This window comes from Centrocercus urophasianus, unplaced genomic scaffold, assembly GCF_019232065.1.
Source record: "Centrocercus urophasianus isolate 14NV4802_14NV808 unplaced genomic scaffold, USGS_Curo_1.0 seq_856, whole genome shotgun sequence".
Classification (NCBI taxonomy): domain Eukaryota; kingdom Metazoa; phylum Chordata; class Aves; order Galliformes; family Phasianidae; genus Centrocercus; species Centrocercus urophasianus.
In genome coordinates this window covers 23,042-29,497 of record NW_024885484.1, presented here as the reverse complement: position 1 = coordinate 29,497, position 6,456 = coordinate 23,042, and the positions used below count along the sequence as shown (strand labels likewise).

Sequence of the window (6,456 nt, the reverse complement as noted above, 5' to 3'; positions counted from 1 at the left end):
CTCGTTACGGCCCTGACAGTTAGACACGTGGACTCTAAATGTGAATTAAGAGCTTGCATTACACTTTACACTGGAGTTTGTAACGTGCTTATCCTCCTCACCTCGCTGTGGGATTCGTTAGTTAAGTTAAACAGTTGTGCCTAATTCAAAGGGGTCGCTTCGCGTCTGACACAAATGGAGCCATAGAAATAGATAGAGAATCACCCCTCCCAAGAACGTCCCCGGCCTTAAAGGTTTCCAGAGGCCCCTGCTGCGTGCCGTCTCCGCTTTGCTTTCCCTCGCCCCTCAAACGTGAAAGGTTTCCTTTCCTTCACTCCTGTCCAAAGCCGTGAAGGGTACTTGAGTCCAGTGAGAAAAGAATGGAGAGATCAGAGAAAAGGCAAATGGAGTGCTCACAGAGATAAGTTGGATCATTTGATTTTGAATAACGCAGCGTAAGGAAAAGTTCTCTTGCCGCTTATTCGAGTGCTTTCTAAGATGCGTGCCTTTTTAGACTAGGTGTCGGTGAGGTTTCTTTAGCAATCCCTTCTTTTTTACTCTTGTCATTAAATAATAGCTTAATTACCATTGTATACTCTCTGTCCTAACTGCTCTGGAAACAAATGAGACCTCTTCTTGGGGTATTTTTTTTTTTTTTTTTTCCTTCTCATTTCATCCTTTCTGTTCGAATTCCTTGATTGTCAAATAATAGAATTTTGTGCTATGAAAAGGTCTGTCCCCTGTTAATTTGCCATTGTCCCTTTGTGTTCTGCTTCGTTTCTCCTGTGCGTAACGGAATATCACCCGCACAAGGGGAAGGTTTTATTGAATTGTGCGGGGTGTGCTTTCCTTGACAGTCACGTGTTCTGTAGGGTTTTTAATTAAATCCACAGAACTCCCTCCTCTGGGGTGCATAACGGTTTCTTGAATTACACCCTTCTATTTTTGACGGTTTTCCTCATCTTAACACTTGAAGTCATTGTCATTTCCGTGACAGCGAATGTGTGTTTGTTACTCAGCAATCCTCTATTGTCTACAGGTTTTACTGATGTGCAAAATAGAAATGGACTACGGAGGGCATCATACAGGCCGATAAAGTATTTCAGAGAAATGTCCAAGTGAGTGATCTAAATACAGATCCATTTTTCATCACGTCTTACAATTCAAATAGGCATTAACAACAGATCCCTGGCCTAGTTCATTCGTAACTTCAAGGTAGGTTAACATCATCAGTGCGTAGTGGTTCCCTAAAAGTCCAGGAATCAGTCCAGGGTGAGCCCTTTGAGCCCGATTCCTTGATCTTTGAGGTCAATGGGATGTTTTTCTTGGAGTTCAGCACGAAGGAGAGCAATCAGTAATGTCACTCTAAGCAGCTCCTGAGTGAAACAAATAAAGAGATACATCTCTAAAATTTCAGCGTGGCTAGTCGGAATGATGAAACACTTCTGGCAAAACCTGGGCTCAGTAATTTATGCTCTGCTGTGAGGGAAAACGGTACGGGAGGTTCGGGGAAGTAATTTCAGGTAGTGTGAGGGCATCACAGTGTGTGGAGAAACAACATCGGTGCCTCCTTAGCGGGGTTTTTGGCTCCAAAAATTAGAGCTGCCAGCTCTGATTTTGGCTGTTGGAAAGGCTTCCGTCACCTGTAGAATTCTCTTGCGTCTCGAATGCCTGAGCAAACTTCTAAGCAACTTTTTTTTCCCCCACTGTTTCTAATCATTGCAGTAATTCTTTGTTAAAGTAACACTAGGTAAAATATCACCGAGCGCGATTCCTCTCAATCAGCCGTGGCATCTTATAGCCAGTTTTATACTTCAGAAAGACAAAGGCAATTTATAAGCAAATGGGAATTCCTTCGCAGGGATGCGTGTGTGTTTTTAAGCATTGTTTGCCTACAACTCTGTCTTGCTAAAAAAAAAATGAATTGCGTGTGTTTTTGCATGAAGAAACTGGTGGAAAAATGAGTTGCAGTGTATCAACCCACTCTTGTTTTGAATTTCTGTAAAGTACCGAAAGAAAATTTAGAGGTCATAATTTAGACCCAACAGATCCTTTTTATGCACATAAGACAATTTATAAAGTTTACACTGATATACTTTATTAAGTTTACACTGATTCAACTTAAAACAACTTACAGATTGTCTGGAGTTCTGCAGTGGAACGACTCGTGCATTCGAGACTTCTCACTTCAAGAACAGTTCAATAAAATACACCGTTTGGCAGCACATTGACCATCCATGGAACTGGAACATTAACTTCTTAACTCCTGGTGCGCTACATGCTGTTATGATGCGGGACACCGATAACCAGAAATCATACAACCGTGACAAACGATGATACACTTGCGTTCAGATTATGGGCTCTGAGAGGAAAAGCATTCCAAAGGTAAGTGCAGACTTTACGTGCGTGTACCTGACACTGCAGTACTGAAAACTGGCTCAGCCGCTGTGTAATCGATCACACATCGCCTTTGCTACGCTTGTTTTGCTTTAAAGCTGCCTACTATAGAACCAGTTGCCCGGTTTTGAGAGGGCTAAGCGGTGTTAGCGTTTCAATCCAAAGTGGAACAATTGGATGCTTGTACACCTGAGAGCCCTCAGGACTTGATTCTACAGCTGTTTCCAATTCAGACTGGAATGCACAATAGCTGTATCTGGCTTGGTCCAAGCTGCTCACTCTGGAATTTTTTTTGGTATTATTCTGTTCTGACCTAGGGTAGGTGCTCTCACTCGCTGCCCAGAGCTGTTAACAGGTTCTAGGAAAACTCTTGGTAAAAGTAGGGTTAGTACCCTACTAACCTAATAGGTAATCTAGTCTTAGATCAGACGTGATTTTGTTTTCATTTGGTCCCTTACTTGAGCCGCTTGTCTGAAACCCACTTGTTCTGCTACGAGCTTCGTTTTGGTTGCTAGAAGGCTATCGGAGCGGGTAGCTTGTTATACGCGAATGTGGGTTGCCCTCTAGTGACCGAAAAAGCTTACTTAGCGCGGCACCGTGAGAACCGCATCAGTATGAATGGTAACAGGTAAAAAATACTGAAGCGCAGGACTGCAGTATGTGAAATTCTGGTCGATTTGCAGGGAATACGTGAATGTTGTCCGGAGGAGAGCCACGAAGACGATCGGGGGATGGGAGCACCTCCCCTATGAAGACAGGCTGAGAGAGCTGGGCTTGTTTAGAGAAAAGAAGACTGCAGGGTGACCTCATTGCAGCCTTCCAGTACCTAAAGGCAGCCTACAAACAGGAGGGAAATCAACTCTTTGAAAGGGTAGGTAACAGGACAAAGGGAAATGGCTTTAAGTTCAGGGAGGGGAGATTTAGGATGGAAAATCTCCGTGTCAGGGGATGTCAGGGGAAAATTCTTTACAGAGAGAGTGGTGAGGTGCTGGAACAGGCTTCCCAGAGAGGCGGTGGATACCCCGTCCCTGGAGGTGTTCACGGCCAGGTGGGATGGGGCCCTGGGCAGCCTGGTCTGGTATTAAATGGGGAGGTTGGAGGCCCTGCCTGTGACCGGGGGGGTTGAACATTCGTGATCTTTGAGGTCCCCTCCAACCCTGGCCAGTCTGTGATTCTGTGCTTCTGTAGTTCCGTGGGTTGCCACGTTCTATATTAGTTGTAACAGTCCTGGAGCGTGGCTGTCTTCAAGTGCAAACAGAACAAATGCATTTCACCTTAGGTAATTACTTGCTTTACTAATTTCGGATTGATTGAAAGTATGTGAAGTGTATCAACGTGGTTTCCTAGAATCTGAAATCTACGGCTGAGCGATGGTGGATCCAGTTCAGAACCTCGGTGACTTCTTCGGCTGCAATATGCAGAAAGTGGTAGGTATGTGCCAGAATACAGCCCATAGAATGGGGGACTAGTTGTCTGACTCCCCCTCTTCTTGTACAGTTTCAAGGCCCTGGTACGTACAGATAGATATTAAGCCCAGAGCGTTCGGTAGTTACAGTAACCCTTCTGCATTACTGCTAGAAAGAAACAGGCTCTTTTAGAAGACATTTACCTGACCTACTTCAGAAAGCTGCGTTAAAAATTAATCTTATCACCATGTATTTTTGCCATCAATTTTACAGGACATATTTGGCAACACAGCATCTTGCAGTTTACAGTACGTGTGCATTACGGGTATCTGGGCTTTGTTTTCCTGAAAGCGATAGCAGGCCTGGAATGGTGCGTTCACACCATCTACACGGCTAGAGCAAAGGAGAACACACACGTACAATGGCAAAAGAAGTCTCAACTATCACAAGTTGCTCTCTACTACCGTTAGAATTAGCACCTTTCGCCTTTAAATGCAGCAGCAGAGCCAACCCAGACGCCCAGGTCCTGATGCACGACAATGGAGTGGACAAAAGAAGGGGCACAAACATTCAGAATTGCAATGGACCGTTCCCACCAAGCTGTCAACACGCGGAAAGACAAGCTCTCCAAACTGGCACACTGTATGTAACAAGCCAGTTCTGGAAAGCACGAGGACGAACTCTGCAAACAGTATTTTATTTACTATCAGGGGTTTGACAGCATTGCTGTTTCTGCTGTGCACTGCAGTCGAAACGTTTCTTTTATTGACACGCAGGAAACCTCCACTGCTTCAGATTGCAAGGCACCTGTCAGCTACAGCAGCGCTGTCAGTACAGAATTCCAACCAGTTGCTAGGCTGCTTGTCTTTTAGGATGTGATTTCATCTGGAAGCAGGCTCTGAAATGTGGCTCTCGGCTCACCCTGTTACACAGACGATTGGCTGCGCTCTGGTTCAGGTGTTAGCTCACATACTGCTTCTAATCAGCAGCTATTTCTGAGAATATTGAATTCATTTATTGGTGAGTGACTTACTTATAGAATTCAAATCAGAATGTTTTGAACAGAAGAAGCTGTTGTTTTTAAAACAAACAAACAAACAAACAAACAAAACACACTACAATATTGTTGCTTTTTTAATGTTTGGAATATGCTGCTGTAAACGTGTCTTCTATCAGCGGCGGAAGCTTGGTGCTTGGAGAGATACTTCTTTTACTTAGTATAAAATACTTAGGTATCATACAACTAACTATTTTGCTTAAAAAAAAAAAAAAATTCCAGTGAGGAGGGTCATACAAGCTTTATAACGAAAACCAAGGGGTAAGATTTTCTTTTCAATGAAGGATAGCACTGGGTTTGTCTCATTTCACGAAGAAATTTGGGCCTACGGACAGCCGTGGGAGATTCCTATGGGAAAAGGCTGTAAAACTACAGTTGTTAGAAGGAGAATGTTAAACAAGAATTAGAACTGTCTCGTTAATGTCTCACTAGAAAAATAATGTATTAGTTTTCACAGACTGGCAGAAAGAGTTTTCAGTTTGGGAAGATAAGGTTTGGTTTGTTTCATTTGCCGTGGTGGCACTTAGCAGCAATTGCTTTGTTCTAGCACATCCTGAGCTATTTGATACATCTTTTCTCTCCACTTCCAGTGAAAGTTTTTTATTTTGGTTACTCGTAAACAATTACGGTTACTTGGTTTGGAGTTGTGGCTTTTGGTGCTGGGCTGGCTTGCAGTTGTTTTTTTTTTTTTTTTTTTTTTGCAAAGTAATGATTTTAAAGGAAGCCTAGAGCAGTACAGTTTTTTGCTGAAGGTTATTTTAAGTGTAAGTAATTGGTAGCTAGAATAATGTTTTCTAGGACTGCCATAACATTGTGGCTTTTACATTTTTTTTTCCGGTGGGTTTGCTTAACTCTCTGCTTGTGACGTTTTGAAAAGCAAAAAATGGAAAGTCGGCCTGTTCTCTGCTGCTGAATTCCAGTTCCCCCTCTTCTTACAATGATGATGCCTTTTGATAACGGTTCTTGAAAGAGCTGAAACTGAGAAAATTTAACTTAGTAGAAATTGACAATTAGTTCTCTTCATTTCCCCCGCTAATGAATTCCAAAACTATACTAAATTAGACGATGGCATTGGGAATCAAACAATTGTAGCCGTAACGTGTCTGAGACAGCGAGGTAGGATAGGAGCCACTCCCAAATGGAGCTGTTTTGTCCTGCTGGCTCGGCTGAACAGCGTACACGGCGGTGTGACAACACCACAGAATCTCCCCCGCCTCGAGTCAGCGTCACTTCTTTTCACACAAATCAAGACCATCTCTCCATCTACCACAGCTGTTCGAGAGACCTGAGTTGGTGTGCTGTTAGCCATTAAACTAATGCAACCATTCTTAGACACTGTAAGGAAGAACAAGCTTCAGTGTCAGTTACCTTTACGCCGTGAGCGACAGTAAGCAGAGAGTCGATGTGATTTTGTTCTTGTCTCACGGTTCGTTCATCCTCAAGTGAGATACCTGGCATTAGTTTTAATGTCAAAGTACAAAGTATACTGCTACGTGAAAATTAGGTTCGGTAACGTTAAAGTCTAAGCCACGGAATTTCCAAAAAGGGGAGCTGGTTGCTGATGGCTTTCGGCAAAAGCCAAACGGAACCAAAAAACCCACCTCAGCTGTTCAGTGT

General features: G+C 43.3%; 2 long non-coding RNA genes across 4 annotated transcripts; both read left to right on the top strand.

Annotated features, from left to right (window-relative positions):
• Window positions 1-8: 8 nt before the first annotated feature.
• LOC122171196 lies at window positions 9-3,143 on the top strand. Of its 3 annotated transcripts, XR_006171933.1 has the most exons (4): window positions 9-434; window positions 1,019-1,194; window positions 2,117-2,364; window positions 3,060-3,143. It is a non-coding gene; the product is annotated as an uncharacterized LOC122171196 (long non-coding RNA). The 3 variants fall into 3 exon arrangements; XR_006171932.1 differs by having other exon boundaries at window positions 9-1,097; XR_006171931.1 differs by having other exon boundaries at window positions 9-1,194.
• Window positions 3,144-3,207: 64 nt separating this feature from the next.
• LOC122171195 lies at window positions 3,208-6,383 on the top strand. The gene is made up of 3 exons (XR_006171930.1): window positions 3,208-3,247; window positions 3,724-3,807; window positions 4,056-6,383. It is a non-coding gene; the product is annotated as an uncharacterized LOC122171195 (long non-coding RNA).
• Window positions 6,384-6,456: the final 73 nt, after the last annotated feature.